At 35.9% G+C, this 20492-nt stretch overlaps 1 long non-coding RNA gene across 1 annotated transcript; it reads right to left on the reverse strand.

The window, feature by feature from the left end:
- Positions 1 to 912: 912 nt before the first annotated feature.
- Positions 913 to 14232, reverse strand: LOC125690772 (uncharacterized). Its single transcript, XR_007375786.1, has 3 exons — positions 14155 to 14232; positions 4583 to 4690; positions 913 to 1413 (listed from the first exon to the last, which is right to left on the reverse strand). It is a non-coding gene; the product is annotated as an uncharacterized LOC125690772 (long non-coding RNA).
- Positions 14233 to 20492: the final 6260 nt, after the last annotated feature.

Raw genomic sequence — 20492 nt, forward strand, 5'->3', positions numbered from 1 at the left:
TGATGGTCTGAAATACACCTTAAATAGAAAAGTATGTGGCTATGGCTACTTATTGTTTTCTACCCATTCTTTTGCTGTGATAAAACAGAAAATTAAAAGTACTAGTTTTTGATTGTAACGGACTAAAATTGCTCCTTTGCAATGGTACCTACATACTATAATTACATATAGTCAAGAAAAAAATTGCAGTCATTATGTGTCCCTGTATTGCTAGCAGTACTTGACAGTCATGCAAAAGAAAAAAAAAAAAAAAAAAAAAAGATTACTTAGAAAAGCTCTATCCAGTAACTGCTTCAAAAGAGGAGCTATGCAAAATTTCACACTCACAAAAGCAGTAATTTATGGGTTTTTAATTTAATGAGACTTCTAAAGGAAAAATTCTCATACTTCTATCATTAATTGCTTTTCTTTTTTTCAAATAAGAGAAAACTAGTGTTTCAAATAACAGTATAAGCTCTTGTAATAAGCAAGAGCTAGTTGGGTATGCTTATTTCTTTAAACACTCAGATGCTTCGAAGAACACAACCTTTTACCAGTCCAGATCAATTCAGAAGATGCTAAATTTAGACCCTTGAAATTTGAACATGAAATGACTGGGTTTTTTTTAGAGTTAACTTGTTACTGAATTCCTACTGCAGCCTTCATTTTTCTTTAGCAAAATTTTCACTTTGAGCACTGTGAAGATAATTTTTGTCATAGATTTAGAATGCAAAACAATTACATTTATCAATATTGTTGGATTTTTTGTTTTGTTTTTGTTTTCTTTTTGGAAGAAGTGGTACAAAATAAGGGAGGGTGAAAATACATATTAAACCTGAAGCCATTCTAATTTGTTTCATCTTGCATGCCCAACCCCATAGAAGATGTGTTAGATACCTATTTTTACTCCTAAAGATTCTGCTCAGAATCACCCAGAAGTTACCAACAACATTGGAAAGTTCTGGATAACTTTTACTTGCCTGGTGTTGCACAGGTTGAGAACAGTTTTTCCTGCTGGATAAGCAGCTCCTAATGAAGTCAGCCAAATTTTGTCAGCTCATCACAGGTCAAGATTGGAAAGTGTCTTGTTAATTCTTGTGCATGGGTACAAATTGGAGAAAGCACAGGAACACTTCCTATTTTCATATTTTAATTGTTGTGTGGACTCTCAATAAAAGAAATCCAAAAGCTTTTCAAATTTCTGAGCATATGCAAATATCCATACCTCCTCCTACAAGTAGATCCCACTGAAGGGTAAAGAATAATCAAGATCTCTCCAGTAGTCTTTTTTTTAACACATCGCTACTCCCTACACTCTGGCAATTGATGAGAGAAAAGGTAGCAATAGTCACCCTGAGTTCAATGGCAACATATGTTATCCAGGTAGATGAAAGCTGAGGCTTCTATCCTTTCTGTGGCCTGGACTTCTGTCTCCTGTGATAAGAGACAAATGTAGATCATGAGAAAAAGGTAGGTTGGATGGATTCACTTCCCACTTTAAGCTGTAGAGATTTTAGCTTTCATGACATGAGATTACATAGATGGGTGAAGAGAAGTTGAAGGCAAATTTGGTTCATAATAGCTAATATTCCAGTGCTCCCAAAGCTCATTTAAAGAGCTAAGCATTTCTTCACCGCAGTTGATTATAGTGTTTGAGCACTCCACAGAAACAATTTCTCACTGATTTGTAGGAGGAGATGTTATTGACATTACTTTTATTTAACCTTCAGTAGTACCTAAATTGTGATTTTCAGTTGCAAAGAGATCACAAGAGAGAACTCTCTGGAACAACAAATGTTAACACTTATTTTTCAAAATTCTATTTTGGCAAATAAATAACTGCCATGAATTTTAAGATGTCTGGGTTAAAGTATTCAAAGGCAGAACAGATAGCTGTTCTGCACCATAACTGTATCCAAATTTTGGATACACTATTCTGGAACTGCATTTACCTTAAAGATCTCAAACCTAGTTTAAAGCCTTGCCAATTTCCCCCAAGGACCTTTTTCCACCTTTGAGAAAAGCGAAACCTATCTGGTGCCTGCAGGCCCAGTACCACATAGGCCATTCAGTTGTCAAAAAACCCAAAGTTTGGGCAGCGGCACCAGTCATACAGACAAGCATTTACAATTAGACACTGTTGCTGTTTTTTCAGTGTCTCTATCCTAATTTCTGATCTATAGGTAGATCAAAAGAGTTATTTGGGAAAGCATATCCTTCATAGCCTTTGCCAGCTGCTCTGAACAGCTGCCCAGCAGCTTCCAGTGGCATTTGGGGTGGCAGGAAGCTACTGTCCCTAAAGGGTGTATGGTAAGAATCTGTCTTTTCATCACCTCACAGCCTGATTGTGTCAGAGATTAATTTCACATCCCTTCTGCTTCTTCCTACTAAACAGCTTTGATGTTCACATGCACTCACTGATCCATATACTGAGGAATTTTTCCTATGGCTAATTCATACACCTGTGGATGAAATGTGATCTGTATAAATTCAATAACAGTGATTTGCTGCTTCTAGAGAGTTTCTGAACTTAGAAGTGTTAATTGTGGTTATCCATTGTCCAGACGTGTTTCTTGATACTTTCTATGAAGTTATAATTCAGTAGGTCATCGTCCAAGCATTAATCTGTGGATTTATTGCTCACATACTTTATTCCGCCATCTGGATAAAGACATTAAACTTAATAGTTTGTTTATATTAGTTCAGTATGTTTCCTACCTCAATTATGATCTAACTGCATTAAATTAGATCAACAGTTTTATCTAACCCTCACAGACGGTCATTTTATTGGGGTTTTTTGTTTGTCCGTTCATTTGTTTGATTGATTGGATTTTCTTATTGTTTGTTTGTTGCCAATTTGGATTTTTCCTTACAGAAATCTATAAGTATTCTGTACTGCGATTATAAAAGCATGGGATATAAAAGAAAAAAAATCTGTTTTACTTAGGTGATGGTTATTGTTTCAGAAGTATTGAAGACAATTTTTGTCTCAATGTGTCTGTATTGTATCCGTCTGTTAGATGCACACAAAGTTGTATGTTAGATCTTGAAAGTCTTTTCCAACTGAGCTGATTCTATGATTCTATGAAACTGTTTAAACTCTTGTTTGTTGTCTTACTTATGAGTTCATAAGAAGTGGGAAGAGGATAGACTTCAAAGCCAATACTATAGAACAGCCCCAAAATGTTCCAAAAAACAGCCTTCTGGACCTTCAAAGAGTCAGTTTGTTTCAATTACATATTTCTAATATCTGTAGATATAATTTTGGGTTCTGCATAAACAACAAAATTTTGAATGGATCAGAGGACACAGTTTTCTCTTCAATTATTTAATTCTTTTAAAGGGATGTTCAAGTACTGTTTTTGACTCTTCTAATAAATTTTGTGATCCTATGGAAAATTAACTTTTTTCAGTTCATTCATGCCTAGTAATTTCTTCTAGTTAGAGCTGATGCTTGTCATGTCTGACAAACAATGGATATTGCTGTTTTTCAGATTTAGAGATTTCATTCAGGTTTGTGTATAACTCTGAAGGCTGGACTCTGACCTAAGAGGAGAAAAATTTAAATGATTGTCAGAATTATTATTGAAAATATACTTGATTAGTTCTTATCTGACTATCCAGTTTACCTGTGAGTCAATTTGTAAAAAGCAAAGTCATCATAATTTCATTAGAAACATAGCACATGGATAGCTCTTTTATTGTGTAATCTATAAGCACTCTGAATAATATCAATTAACTTCAATTAGAAAAACACAATAGTAAATTATAAATATTTCTTTAAAAAGTATGGTCTCATATGGTCTCAGTCTGGTAAAGTTGTCAGAACTAATTGTGGAAAAGCAACGAATTGTAGGCCTGAACATCCTTAAATAAAAGTGAGAAGAAATAAAAAAAAATATTTCTAAAGCCAAAAGTGGAATCAAAATATTGTTTTTCAGAAGGAAGATGTAAGTTTTACAGATCTTCAGGTTTTCAAGTATCCAGAAAACAATGAACTATTTGGGGCTTCACATCCTGAACACAAGGAAGTCACGGACCAAAGATGGACTTGTTTTTGTTTTCTTCTTAAACTAAACTTTTGCCTAGGAGGTGAGAGGATATGACATTTTTAAAATTCATCTATTTTTCATTAGGAGCAGCACAAAACCTCTGGAAAGCTTTTCCAAAAATAGAGAAACTGATAAAGGAAGAAAAAGGAAACTTTAACAAAGTTCAGTTGTCTTCGTGATGTATCATAACTTTTGGAACTACATGGGTAGTCATTGAATGGAGAAAAGCAGTGAAAGGAAAGGTCTGGTCCAATGTACAATTTCTAATTAGAATAAGAGAGGCTAATTAAGGATATGAAATGTTAAACTTAGATGTGAGAAACCTAATGATTGAAAATTCTACTAGAATGGATTTTAACAAAAAAAAAGTTTCAACTCACATTTTCCAAAAAAGGAAAAAAGTTGAATCAACTTTTGTATATACAAAAATGGCTTGTATTCCATATTTTCCCATACATTTTTTTTTTTTAAAGAAAGCTCTTGTGACATGATGCTGTTGGAGCAGATCCAGAGGAGGATCACAAAGACAATCAGAGGGCTGGAGCACTTACCCTATGAGGACAGGCTGAGAGAGCTGGGGCTTTTCAGCCTGTAGAAGAAGAGGTTCCGGGAGTTCCTTAGAGAAACCTTCCAATAGTTGAAGGAGGCCCACAGGAAAGCTGGGGAGGGAAAATAGATATAAATTGGAGAAGGGTAGATTCAGACATATCAGGAAGAAGTTCCTTACTGTGAGGTTGATGAGACACCGGAACAGGTTGCTCAAAGAGGCTGTGGATGTTCCCTCAATGGAAGTGCTCAAGGGCAGGCTGGATGAGGCTTTGAGGAGCCTGATCTAGAGGGAGATGTCCCTGCCTATAGCAGGAGGGTTAGAACTAGATGATCTTAAAAGGTCCCTTCCAACCATACGTTAACAGTCTTATCATCTAACATGCTAGCATCAAACAGGAGGCACTGTGATTTTAGCCTTTTTTTTTTTTTTTTCCAAACTTGCAAGAAATTATCTAAAAAGTTCAAAGAGTAATTTCACCACATTGCATGTAGAATATTTATCACACATCTTGGTAATACTGTTTCTCTGACTACTCAATGGGGTATGGGGTTTACTCAATGGCTATGGGGTTTATGTTGGATGCAGTTATACAGCTGAAAATAAAGTTTGCTCTTATCACCATAATGTATCCGGGTACAGACATTGTGCCTATATGCATGGTCAGTGTACTCAGTACAAAGTGTACACAGTAATTCCTTGAAAGGATCGGGAACTCCTTAGCCAGTTCACATGCATAGGTGAGATAAAGAATCAGCCTGAGGCAGTGGACCAGCTTTAAAATTAACTGAGCATTCACATTTAAATATTTGACTGATGATTACAGGAGCCTCCCAGGTGTGAATTTCAAATGGTTGCAGAAATTCCCCGGAGGCAACTCCTGTTGTGTCTAGGCCAATTTGCATGCCTAAATGTGTTGATTAACAGCCTGGGTGGAGTGTCCTGAAGTGTAATTACTGCAGCAGTATCAGATTATGCATAGATAAGACATCTGTGAAAGTCAACAGAAACTGTTCCTGCAGAAATGATGACAAGGATAGTCTTCTGTACGCGGTCCTTAACAGATGCCTGTACATGTTTATTTATTGCTGTTGATACATCTTAATGTAATTGCTGGAGTGGTTACATAGGACCAGCTGGATTGTATGAACTGAGTAGAATTGGGAGATTCCTCAAGTTATTTATCTCAGTGTTCTTCCACTGGGACCCTGGCAATTAACACTTGTGATGCCACCAGCCATGTACCAGAAAATCTATATGAAAGATTTGATTTGCATGCGAATTCTTATCCTTCAGCAAGATTACAGCAAACAGCCTCAATTTTGTTGTTTTCCTTTTAAGAAAAATTTTGTCTTAAACCTGTACACGGTCATAATTGAATGGAAAATAGTACAGCAAGAAATTAGATTGAGTTTCTTAATTTCTGCAGGTCTTTTGTGTATTGCCTCGAGCTTCTTCCTTCTAGTGAAGAGAATAATATTTCTCCCATTTCCAAGTGACTCCTTTTAAAAGAGCACACAAGGGCTCATGAAAATAAGTATTTTCACTTTGTGTTAAATTATGCATCTGGTATAGAAATAGTTCTGCAGCAATTACAATAATCCTTAACAATTTTACGACTTAATGTTTTTGTGACAAACTTTTCTTGCAAATATGAAAACAAGTTACTTAATACTTCTCCATTTTGTTATATTGCTAAAGCATTTCAGTTTAATCAAAGTTATGAAGGAACTTCTAAACAGTTTTCAGTGCTGCTGTGATACAATAAAATTGCATTTTGAAGTTGGATACAAAATAATTTCAACATAGATTTCCATTTTGAAAATACTCCTGACAGCATGTTGTACAAAAGTAGCCCAGTCAGACCATGGGTACCACATTCAAGTATCTCCAATTACAGAACTGATCTCTTTAAGAGATAGGCAGGGCAACAGATTTTAACTATGTTTGAAGTCAATGGCAGAATCTGATTATCTAGCCAAAAACACTAATCTAAAATATATGCTTAAATTTGGGTCATAGAGGTGAGTGCATGCTATTGTACACTGAGTATGCAAAAATGACATAGAAAAGATGAAGTCCTTCAGTGTGACTTTTAATATATCATCTTCCTACTTTAACTTTTTCCTAACTCATAATCCCCATAAGAAAAATTATGAAATAAAACATCCCACTGTGTTGAAACAGGTTTGAGTAATTGTGCACATGATTTATAACTATCAAAATTCAAGAAATGTGGGAGCCACCTTGAGGTGCTGTGTGAACAACACTGAGTTTTTATCAGAAGGTGAACCTTTCACTTTTCTTGTGTTAATCATTCACAATCATAGCTGTTTCATCCAGATGTGCCTTGACTGATCTATGAAATGTGAGCAATAAAAGAGAAGTGTGGATTTCTCTGTTGCTATTTGACTTTGAGTTCATCCCTTATTAAGTGACTTTCACAAGTGGACTACTGAATCCTTAAATACAATTAAGGTAATGCATGTTAATTTTGTGGAAAATATTTGTGGTTACTATTCTGAAGAAGCCTGGAAAAATCCTCCATCAAAGGGCAAAATGTAAAGGATCTTTCTGATTAAAAGGTAATTTGATTTGCATTTGAGTAATAGAACAAGAGAATAACAGAATGACTTATGTTGGAAAGGAATCCAAGGATCAAGCTCCAACCCCACTGCCACAGGCAGGGCTGCCAACCTCCACATTTAATACTAGATCAGGTTGCTCAGGGTCCCACCCAACCTGGTCTTGAACATACCCAGGGACAACATCCACTACAGCTTCAGGCAGCCTAGATAAAGAGTGCTCACCTACGCTCTGAGCAAAAAATCTGCTCACATACTCTCCAGTGACAGTTCAGTGAGACCAAATTTCACAAACATGTCTTTGTCCAGTATAAGAAAGTGGTAAATGCAAAAAATAATAAATGCTGATTCAGAGACAGTATGGAGACCCAGGAAATAAACCACAGCCACTATTGAAAGCTTGAGGTAATGAATAAAACCAAAATTATGGACAAGAGATGTGTTGATATTTAGACTCATTAGTCTCTTAATGTTCTTTTGAAGGAAAAAGGTGGAGAAGTGGGGAAAGAGGCAACTACTGCAGTTTTTCCTGAATAAAAAAGTCATACTTTAATCAACACAGACACTCTATGTTGAACAAAGTTGAAACCTAATCTGGCATACACCAACATAAATCCTAATAGAAAGGCTTTAAGAAAAGAAAGTTATTTTTTATATTATTTTTTCCCCAGCAGCATCAAGGTTCCTGGCCTTCATGTCATGGACCATGAGCTCATTGCTCTTTGGAGTAGGATTTCAAGAGTTTGGAGTGCAAATTATACTCATACATGTGTAATACATGTGTAAACTATTAGGAAATGTCTGGCATTTTTAGATGGCTGTCTAGAAAACCACATTATTCAGCTCATCAGGACAAGTGAGGGTATGAAATTGCTGTAAGTGTCAACTTTCAGAAAGGTTATAGAACACTCAGTTATCAGAAGGTCATGTTGCATTTTTTGCTGACGTAATACAGAGGTCCAAAAATGAAAACTATTCCAAGGATTTGGGGCAAAGGTTTTGTTCCCCCCCCCCCTTTCTGTTATTGCTGTTGCCTAAGCCTTTTCACAAACATCCTGCCTCCTGATGTCCAACATTGAGGAGTAAGGAGCAGTCACATCTTGCACAGCTCTGATCACACTATTGGTATCTAGCATATAGCAAAAAATGTAAATCAGTGACCATAACTAATAAACAGCAGGCAATTTTGTTTGCTTGTTTACTAAAATCATAATCAGGTGGTAGTATCCTACAACTTTATTGCCTCTGGTCACTTTTGAAGAAGTCATATTTAATAAAGATCACTGCAGCATTTTAAAGAAAACACACTCAGATACTCATGTGAAGAATGACAAAGCTCTAAACAAAATACACATTTTCTCATTGGATTCTGCTTAATAGGACACACACGAGACCTGTATATATCATATAAATATAATCATAGGATCAGCAATGTTGGAAAAGCACTCCAAGGTCATCTTGTCCATCCTTCTACCTATCACCAATATTTCCCCCCTAAACCATATCCCTCGTTACAACATCTTAATGTTTCCTGAACACCTGCAGGGACATTGACTTCACTACTTCCCCGAGCAGCCTATTCCAGCACATTGAATGGTCTTTCAGAAAAGAAATTTTTCCTAGGTGTCCAACCTATTAATAATATATTACTATTAAAAATACAAGAATATTGACACAATGGCATTATGAATAAATATACAATAACATACTATACTGATCAGTGTATCTCAGAGACTGCTGTTCTACTCAGTTTCCTGTTGATCCTTTCTACTTTTGAACAGCTTTTAGAATCAGCAGATGAAAGTCTTGGGCCTCAGATCCACCAAAAACAGAAAATCATATTCAAGATTTGTAGCAACATTCAGTGCCTTTGTAATATCACTGACTTTCATTTTTGGTGAATTACCCTAAACATGATGATTATATGAGAAGGAAATATATATATTTTCAAGGTAAATATAAAGACAAATACATTCAAGCATAAATATATGTTTAAGGCACAGAATTCTCAAAATTAGCTTTTATGTATGATCACAGCAAATCAATTTGTCTTTTCCACAAGACAAATTTCTCCATAAAGACAAATTTATCTTTCTCTAGGAAGGCTAACCTCTCAAAATAGCCTAGAAGTGTGGGCTTTATTATTGTTATTACTGTGATCATCATCTCTATTTTACTGGAAATAAAATCCTATCTTGAGGAAAGAACAAGATGTCCACAAAACAAAGCTTTGTCAATTGAGACTTACAATGCTTTTAAGATTCAGATTATTGTCACCAGACAAAAGAATCAAAGGACCCCAGTAGCAATGATACCAGTGGCTTCTGCAGACAACAGTTTTTCCAAAATGATTAGATTATGAATTGAAATCATTACTCTTTCTGCAGGTGGCACTGCAGATTTTAATGAGGTGTTCAGTGCATGTTTTAGCAAAGAGTCATAGGAACACTTCTGGAATTAACCTTTCTACTTGATTTACTGAGCGATCTCAGTAAATCTGAGCTCATTGCTGCATTCTTCATCTACACTGGAATCAGAAATAAACTTCAAACATGAAAGAAGTATAACATAACCTATGCACAGTTCCACCTGATAAATCATGAAAAATTAAAACATGCCTTCAATAGAAAAACAATCTGACAAGCTAAGATTCATCATTCTAACTCCAGTGGGTCTGTGAAGGCATCTCCCATAACATAGGCTAAGAAAATTCACACAATAAATAAGGACATTTAATATATGATGACTGCTCCAGAAGTAATGCCTCCTAATTTATTCTGTTGGCCCACAATATCAAAGGCAGATATCAGTAGTATGACAGTAGAAGCTGAATGTTCCCACCAATTTTGTTACATTTTGTTATAGTGTGACAGATGGCAACAGAGGTGCAGTCTGACAAAATGGCATCTGACATGGAAATGTATATGAAGAAAAGGCATGGAATTGAATTCCTCCATGTGGAAAAAAAAATTGCACCCTTTAATATTCATTAATATTCCCTGAACGTTTATGGAGACTAAACAATGGATGTGAGCACAGTGAGAGGTGAGTGGTGCATTTCAGCAGTAGCAAGAATGACACGAAAGACAAGCCATGTTCTGCATGGTCACATGCAGCTATTACACCACAAAATGAAGAGCATCTTGATCAGCTCATCCACATGAATTGATTAACAGTAGTAAATATGTTCAGAGAGAGTCCTTTATAACTGAGAATTTGCAGCCATGAAAATAAATAGAAGGCATTAATTTCAGAGTCTCTGTCATACCATGCAATCAAGAAAACAAAAGGTGCTTTTTCATGCATTTTCAGGTGGCATAGTAGCAGCAACTACCAAAACTATGGTGCCTGACAGATGAATAACATGTGATATTATTCAAGGTAAAGTTTTATTCCAGTCTGAAACTCGGCTTACATGAAACAGTATTTTAATACTTCATAAGAATTATATTCATTGATTCTTATTTTTGATATTATCACTGATTTTAACAACAGAGTATTTAAAATGCACAAAGTAAGACCATTCCTAAGTTTTTCCTGTACAGGGTAAAAATATGCAGGATAGCTTATCTTGTTGTAAGAATGAACCAGTTAAGGAAAAAAACCTGCTCTATAAGAATTTTGTATGCAGAGGCTGTTCTCCCTGCAGAAATGCAAGCACCATTACAAAGCATTCTTGATCATAAACTTATTATAGTACAGGCCTCACTAGTTATGCAAAGGGATCATTACTGGTTCTGTGGTAGTTCAATGTGAGACTGAAGACAGAACTAGGAGATGAAATAGATTGCTTTATGAAATGCATGCATTACTCCTATCACATGAAAGAAAGGAATCAATGTTAATAGAGTTTTAAGATTACATAGTCAAAAATGTTAGTACATGCAAATAAAAGTTTGTGTGGAAATGCTAACAAGTGTGTTGCATATAACAATATAGAAAATGCTAATTTTGAGGTAGGGATTGTATTTCAATAAGTACATATCACTGTTTAATAAGCATTAGGAAGTACACGTGCATAAATCTGCTAAATTAGTTTCAGAAATTGAAATTTTTGCATTTGGTGCAGCAAATTGTGACTTTGCCCTTGCATTAACTCAGGCTCTGCAATAACATCCTTCCTTTTGTTGAAATGAAATACTTGTGCTTGTTAACATTAGGTTTTAGATTCTGACTTCCATACACTGTATGTTAAAAAACACTAGTGTTAATTCCTGCTCAAGTTAGAAATTTGACTGGCATAAGTAGTAAAAACATGGTAGAAATCAATTCAGTAACAAATGGCCATTTTAGCTTTTTCAGAAATGAGCAGAAGAAAGAAGTCAAAGTTAAAGAGTTTGTGTTCCACCTTCCCTTCTCCTAGCCATCTTCTCTCAAACCTTTCTGGCTTCCTGTTTCCTTAAATACCAAGTGTGTAGGTTTCTGTGCTTTAAAGCTTTTCGTGTACAGCTCATAAAGCAGACCGACACTCTTTGCGTACCCATTTCATGCTATGTCAGAAAAACATTAGAAAATGCTGAAGGAAATCCAGGGAAGTCTCAAAAGAACAATCTCAAAAAAAAAAAAAAAAATTGCTTTTAGTGCTCAAGTTGTGTCTGCACTTAGTGACAGCCCAAAAATTGCACTGTTCAATAAATGCCAAATAAATGCTTTCTAGCCTTCTCTCCCATGTATCTTTATACACATTACTGTAGGAGGATCGTAAACATGAAGCATCAGGGATAAGGGCCTTTATTTAGCTAAGGCATAATAATTTAATATAAATGTAATGGACATAGTGCACTGACTTGCAGACAGGATACTTTAAGATCTCAAAATGCATATTTGCAATAAAACAGTATTTTAAGAACATTTTTTTAAACTAACACATTCAATGCTTGTATTCTTTATCTATTCATGAATCTGCCTCTCTTTCATGTACTTGAAATTAACGTTGATTTGCCCTCTAATTACAGAACAGTGCTCGCCAATCCTCTGGTATCCTGGGTGACCTTCTATAACACCAAAGACACACAAACTTCTTGGAAATAAAGAGCTATATGAGATGAACTCTTCATACTATATTTGTGGTACAGTATTTGAGAAGACAAATGTAAGCAGTGCTGTTTCTAGGATATTACCTTGCATGAGGGAAATAAAAGTGAGGTTTATTAACTGAAGTTTACTTTCAGCCAAATGGTCTTTTCCTGAAAGGACACCATCAAATATCCTTTCTTTGTTCAGTCTGAAAATGTATCCTTTTCATCGACTAAATGGTTTACAAGGTAGCCGTAATCCCTCTAAAAATGTGCCCTTACATATATTTTGCAATAAACTGCATCGTCACCTTCATATTGTAAGCAACATAAATCAAAAGTAATTTCAGTTGATGAATTTGTATTATTTTAAACAAAAGTATATAAAAATAATTCTAGTAAATGTAGATACATTTCAGGGAGCCATTCTCAGGAGCTAAAAATTAACACCTCACTGTCTTGGCACACATTTGTGCAAGAATGTTCAGTTCTTCAGGAATTCCACTGTAGCTGAAGCATTTGTAAGATTAAAAAGAGGTCTTTTACTGTAAAATAGTGAGCAATTTCAACTAGATCAGTGTCAAAACATTTGTCTCTATAGGTCTAGAGACCCCCAAAAACTGCGGATTTACTGTCTGATAATCTGTAGCAGACTGTGAGAATTTGGTTCACTTGTTCTGCTAACTTCCACTCAGCTTGCTGATCTGGTGACTCTGGTCTACTGAGAGACATCACTGATAGTGATGTCCCATGGAAAGTCTGGGAGGAACAGCTTAGTTACAGAGATTAGTTTTGCCTTCTAAGAGAAGAGTAAAACCCCTAAGATATTGCAGGTTAATATTAGATTCATCTCATTCCTCACTCTTTATTTCCTTATAGCTATCATAATTATAGTCAGACAAGTTTGATGTAATGTTTTTGTTCATTCACTGAAATAACAGATTAAAACCTAAGGTAAGTTTCAGCTGAAATTCACAGTGTTTGGAACTGAATACATCCATGAGGAACCTCTCAGAAAATATTTTCTTGGCTGCAGCACATCATCACGTACCTCATGAGGACTTAATTCACTTTAATGTGACATGTGCATAACATCTGGGGGAAAACAAAGTACTTCCTGCAGACTAGTCCATAAAAGAGCTCATAACCAGAATTCCCACTAGCTACCTCAGGAGTATACCTTGTCAACATATTTCAGGGATGATGTTTGTTTTATTTTTTTTCCCCCCACCCAAAAATACAAGACTTGCTTGAGGTAAAAGATTTTGCTGTAATTCCATCTGCTTTTTCATAGAAAGACTATAGACTTTTAATTTATATTTCTTACTTGAGAGTTGACTCAATACAAAGATAACCAGGCAGTGCCTAGTTGTCTGGAATTTCTAGTATTGTCCTGGTAATTCACTGGCTGCAGAAAGTGATTTCTTCTTCATTTTATTTTTTAACTTTTAGTTGGAGATGAAAAGGTGCATGTCTTGGAGATGGACTGCCCAGTCCAGCATTATGCAGAGGCTGCTGGCTGTCCTTTCTAATACCTCCACATTATTGTGTTGCAGATACAGAAAAGTAGTTCTTTTTTAACTAGTGCAGAGAGTAACTGGAAGAGAGCAGATAAAATGAGTAAGCATTGACATAGAATTAAATATTAAATACATATGACTCTGTAGGAGAACTGTGAGGTCACTGTTGAACTGGTGATTGAGCACCTAGTGAAGGGCCATGGGCAGCCTAGGGGAGCATGGTCAAGTTGTTTGCACCTGTGCTGCCTAGTTGACCAAAAGGAGTGGACACAGGGTAGAAGCACCCTAGGCTCGCGTAAGGGCTAGCCATCTAAACTACTTCCTGAAAAGAAATGCTTTACAGCCAGAGATCCCCTCTGTATTGCCAGTGAATATACAGGTGTTATAATTAAGAAACATACAAGAGAACTTACCTAAGCAGGTCATTCCAGCAAAAAGAATAGATAAAGGGCTTACCCTTGTCCTGGGCTTGCTGGAAAACTCCAAAAGGAGGGATGTCCAAAAAGAGATCCTTCCCCACTGCTAGTCAGCTCTTAAATGGGTCTAGGAGAGGTGGAGCCAAGCTCTAACTCTTCCAGCAGCATAGGTGAATTGCCTTCACCTGTGCTCCCAGGGCTGACTCATTGCTTGCCTCAGGTGATCAATCAGAGGTTCAGGCCCTGATTCAGCAATTCCCATACATTCTCACTAGGTGGGTGAGTTCAACTCTTCTGTCTCTATACAGCAATTGGTCTACTTGCAAATACTTAGCCTGGCATTGCCAAGACCCTGCCAGAAGCAGTCCTGCTCCTTCGTGAACAGCCAAGACTCTGAACCTGGTGATCCCAGTTTTTGTTTATAATTAGGATTCTAGATAGGCTGGAGTGACTACTATGATGGTTTCACTTTTAAAACTCTCAATTCGTATTAATCACCAAAGAGTTTCCATGTGTTTCTTTCAAAAAGCACTTTCATCTCAGTGTATTTCAGCAGTAAACAAAAATGAAGTTATTTTCAATTTTAAAAAAAGTTTAAATGACTTTCTTATAGACTGAAAGAAATGCCATGAGTGTGAGCAAGTTTAAATATACAGAGGATATATTATTTAAACTGGTATTTTACTGAAAGCCTGTCCTCAGCTGAAAAATGTTTTGGCCAGTAGATTGTAGCCCTTACTCGTGACATGCCTAGTTTAAATATATCATAAATACTGTAGGTCCTTTAATGTCCAAGAAGAAGTGAAAGGATATCTATATTGAAAACTAGTCGTAAAGCCTTGTATGTAATACTATAGTGCCTAGCAGCTGACAGCTGGCAACTTTCAAGACAGTTAATTGCAAAACACAGAATAAAGACCAGCCCTTAGGTGGAAGGGTCTGGTGAAGGAGATGAAGGCTGAAGCTGAGTTACTTGATCAGCAGAGTGCTGCTGCAGAGGTGTACAGAATTTTAGAAAGCATTCATACCATGAAGCTTCCCAATCTGGATTACACTACCGTTACATTCACAGAAGGAAACAGATAAACAGAGAACAAGCAACTTCCCCTCTAAACACATTAAGCAAGACTCACAGAAGATTAATGAAAGACAATAATTATGACAACCAGGAAAAATAAGGAGTGAAAGTAGTAATCTGTTTCCTTAATGCCTTACAGCTTGTCACTCTCTTGCTATGAAACCAGAAATACAAAGCAACTAATGTTTCACCTGGGAATATATGTTTCTGCAAAGCACAGAATGAGAATATTTTTGTTTTAAAATTGACTGTGTATTTTGCAGGCAGGTATTTTATTGTGACAGAACAAGAAGGAATACATACATAGCATGTATGTTTATGTTGCCTTTTATATTCAAGGCTTTACTCAGTCTGCTAATGTCATGGGGAAATTGCCTGGTGCATTCAACATCTTGTTTATGCGATTCAATAGTAATGCTAGATTACACCTGAATTTAAACATACAAGGAGACAAAAGCAGAGTCACAATAGAATTAAACCTGGTTAAAATATAATGGGCAAACATCTATTCAAAGCAATATCTTATTGTTTATTTTACTCCTAGTATTATCCTTTTACTTTACATTACTATGACACAGGGAAAATGGCCATTCATATGTTCTTGGATTACATGTAAAATAGGCTTACTTAAGGACCTGCTCTAGGTTCCAAAGCTTTCTTCAAAACTTAGAATACTATCTCCATCTCAAAGAAAGTGCTATTTATATATACTGTGTCAATGGAATCAAATGAAAAAATGCATAACAGGACTGACATAATGCTGTAACAATCGAAAGTGCAGCAATGACAACAGAGTAGCAAAGTCCCAGGTTGCAGTAAGTGAGGGCTTGCTCAAATACAACAGGCAGAGAAACAAAGGAAAGAAGCTCCTTCCTTCAGCAGGACACAGGAATCTCCAACAAAACCTCCATGGCCAAACCTTAAATGAGATGGGGTGATCCTGGCTCCAACCCTTCTGGTCACTCAGTTCATTGCACCCACATGAGCTCTCTTGGGTTGATCCTGCCTTCTCAGCAGGTGCTCAGTCACTAGTTCAGGCTGTGGCTTAGCATTTCCACTACAATGTGTAATCCAAAAGTGATTACAAATTACTGTAAAATGAAATTAAAAATATTTTGAATGTACATGTTTGCAGTGTGTATACAAGTAGTTGGCTGCAATGAGTAGGGCTTTTTAAATACATTAAGATTTGTGATACTCAGCAACCTCTTCATTGATTTCAATTATCCAGAGAATTGTGATATAGAGTGCGGTTTAGGGTCCAAGATTTCAAACTCTCCAATGCTTTTGTATTACTGTAATACTACACTATAACCTTCTTCCTTCTCATTTAGCTTTTTTGGCAGTGGCTTGTATGTACTCACTGTTTCTAAAATAGGAAAACTGCAGATGGGAAGAAAACTCTAAAAGCTTGGCTTTTAGCTTTCACCCACAGAAGCAAAAGCTTCCATCTATTGATCTTCTCCCATTGTGCTGAAATACCTCCTGAAGTAAGTATAGCTGGGGATTAAATAAAATGATATAACCTCTTCTGAAATCACTGTTGTGAACCTTGAAGAGGTGATGGAATCAGCACTTTCAAACTTTCTTGTTTGTTACTTGAGTGCTGCATTCATGACTAATCTCTGAATCGCTGTTCAAGGAAAAATTCAAGTTGGTAAAAAATGGGGAAGATCTGCAAAGGTGAGAGTGATCAACTATTGAACATTTTTGCTAGTGTTTGTGGACTTTCTACTGCTGACTAATTCAAAGTCAGTTTAAGAAGTTTTCTTGCTTTTCTTTTTGCAAAAAGGGCAACAGAAAGTAATAATAATAGCTGAATAAATGTGTTGTTTTTTTTTTTAAACTTCTTCAGAGTACTGCCGTGTTTTTCCATGATCTCAGCCTCTACAATCTCAAGTAGTGAGACTGACATCCTGCCAGTCCTGTTATGGTAGAGGCTGTCCTACAGTGTACCCCATTGTGAGAAAAATAATGTTTGTCTTGCATCCAATACTGCTACCTCAGCTAAGGAAGTAAAGTGAGATTACAGGATCAGCTTTATGAGTATAACTGAAAATAAATTCCCTTGAAGCTGAAGATGGCAAAGATTTAAGGAGATGGATTGCCTGACAGCTGAGAAAAGCAACATCTTATTGAGATTACAAGCCTTTCTTCTTCCTGTTATGAGTCGATCTAATAAAAGTATTGTTTCTCTCTTCTTTTCACTTTTATAGCTCTTCTTTCAAGAAAAAGTGTGACTCTGAACACAGTAACTGGGAACTGAATCTCTGACTCTTCTCTCTTGGCATAAAAAGAAACAGTGATTTTCTTTCTTCTTTCTTTCTTTCTTTTTTTTTTTTTTTTTTTTTTTTAAGAGTTTCAGGTGGATAGAAGTGGGTGGGCAGGGGGAATTAAAAATGTGTTGTTCTTTTTTCCCCTGGCTTTCTGTCAGTATAGTGATCTGATATTCTTCTCTGTTGGCGATAGTCATTTCCTATTACAAAGTCACATCTTCCATGGGTTGTATATAGTAAGTTTCACATCTGCTATTGCAAGAACAGCTTAAAATGACATATGACAGAGTGTATAGCAAGAGAAATCTGACAGAGTTCCTCCATAATTTAAGAGACTTTGAACATGGTCATGGTCTAAAGTTTTCACAGTCACCTGCAGTGCCAAGAGATGCTTTGCAAACTATATTAATTCTGATAAAAACGACTGAAAGAATCTTGCTTACCTTTCCCTTTACAGAATACTTGAGAAACGGGGTTAAAATCAAGTCTGTTTTCATAACGAAATAGTGAATGTTTAGTTAACAAATAAATAAAATTAAAAAAAGGTTTTGTAACTATTTTAAAACTTCAAGAATCTGTGATGTCACAAAGAGGAATAAAAATTTTAAGGAAAGTACAAGTGAATGCTAAACTGCATTGTTTATTTGAGTTGTAATTGCTGCACGTGTTAGAAAAAATATCTATTTGAGACAACTCAAATTGAACTTGATTTGATGGTCTTTCTTTTATTGAAAATCTGTTCCTTAAGTGAATTTATTTATTATTATGGCTTCTAAAAAACTGGCTACTATACAAAAAAAAAAACCCTCTCATTTCTCAGAAATAGCTGTAGTCCTTAGTGTTGTCCATATGCTCTATATAGTGTGACAGTATTTAACATGATGCTTTCATAAATTCTGCTTAGCTCATATCAAGTGAGAAAATTCTTAACATGAAAACACAGTTTTTATGATATTTCTTCTAAATTTTAGCCACTTTGATACTGCAAAATGGAATCTGTAAACCATCACTCTAGTATAAACACTCCTTTACGTTTTGTCCTAACAGAATTCAAATTTTCCAAATACTTAGAAACAATATTCTATAGTTTCTAAGTACTAAGTTTCTAAAACAGTTTATATGTCTGTGTGTGTGTGTGTGTACATGCACATACAAGAAACAAAATCTCATTAACAGACAGAGAAGGTTTCTATCACGAATCAGCCTTCAATGGGGACTGAATAACTATTTGTCAAGAAGCCAGAATATTACTTTTATAAGATAGAATTAGTAAGAACATAAATGTGAGGAATTGATACAGGGTAATGAGTTTATGCCTCTAAATGTGCTCAACAGGAAGTTTTCATCTTTCATGATCTGAAACAAAACACTTAATAGGATCTGTCTTGTATTTTGGCTATGAAAATATGCTACTAGATTACAATTTATGTTTTCCTTTTGGAAAAGAAATGAAATCCCATTATTGACTACCACCACTGTAATTCCATTTGGGCAAAATTGTCTTTTTCAGGTTCACCTCTGTGTTCCTAAGTCTGTGATGAGATTTGGGTCAAACTTACTAGTTACACACTGCCACTGTTGCTTATTTTTTTCCAGGTGAAGCATAAATTCATCAAAACAAAATTGCCTATAGACCTCTTAACAGCAGAAAAACATTTTTTCTGTTACAAATAATTCTTGATCTAACATTTGTATGTCTTACCCTGATAAGGTATTCAAATAACTTTATTCTTTTCTCATTTTCCTTATTCTAAGCTGGACTTAGGTTATATGAGTGTAATTTCCCCATTATATTTCTTTCTTTTCTGACTTATCTTTAAATCATTTAAGTTTTGGTTTTGTTCTCCCACAGAATTACATAATATTTGCATTTCATTCAAGAAAACTGACATTTCTTTGTTACTGTGATATAACGAAATGCAGTGGTTTTACAGCAAACACTTTATTGTATTTGTTTTCCATATCCTCTTTGCAATTTGTCATTAAGCAACATGGCACATTATTATTAATTACAGTTGATCCATTGAAGGGTAACTGCACTTTGAAGAACTGGCACTAATAACTAGAAAGTGGCAGTGGTACCACTTCAAAGCTGAGCTGATCACAGCAGATGATGAAGATGCCAAGAGGACACTACTCCAGAGTAGGATTTTCCATCATTATGGTACCATTACACCAACAGTCCTTCATAGAAGCTTAAGCAGATGAATTCAGACATAGGACAAGGGGAATGGTTTTAAACTGAGAGGGGAGGTTTAGGTAAGATATTTGGAAGAAGTTTTTCACAGAGGTGGTGACACCCTCCATCCATGGAGGCAATCAAGGCTAGGCTGGATGTGGCTCTGAGCAGTCTGGTCTAGCGGTTAGTGACCCTGCACATAGCAGGGGGGTCGGAACAAGATGATTGGTCCTTTTCTATCCAGACCATTCTATGATTCTCTGATCTCTCGTTTCTCCAACTTTCCCATAAAAAACAAAAGGGGAGCTTGGTTGGTTTTGGCCTTTACACTTTCAGTGCATTTGCACCTTACTTTCTGACAAGATTAGGACAGAAAAAGTTTAAGCTCAGAGAGCAATATGGAAACTTGTCACTGCACTTTTCACATCTTTGTTTCTGAATCCTATATTACTCATGAAAACAAAGGATGCAGCATTTCTCTCCTCTGTGGCTTCAAGCATCTTCAGAAAGAGCCACAATCACCCTTCTGAAACCAGTAGTATGAGATTGCTCATCCCTTCCTTTAAAATGTGTCATTATAGAAAAATGTCTTTCAGCTAGCTCATGTTCCATCCCTCTGGTCTTCATCTCACATTGAAGTTTAAAGTGGTTGAAGGAAGACAGGCACTCCATTAAGTTTTAAATGGGAATTCTGAATTGTCCCACTTCACATCATGAAAATGAGTCAGAAAACTACCACGGAGCAAAACACAAGCACTGAATACCATTTGTATTAGAGGCTCAAAATAAGCCAAATTAAGTACTGATTAAATCTTTACTTATTAAAACAAAACAAAACAAAACAA

The sequence above is a fragment of the Lagopus muta genome, chromosome 3 (assembly GCF_023343835.1).
Source record: "Lagopus muta isolate bLagMut1 chromosome 3, bLagMut1 primary, whole genome shotgun sequence".
NCBI classification, from domain to species: Eukaryota; Metazoa; Chordata; class Aves; order Galliformes; family Phasianidae; genus Lagopus; species Lagopus muta.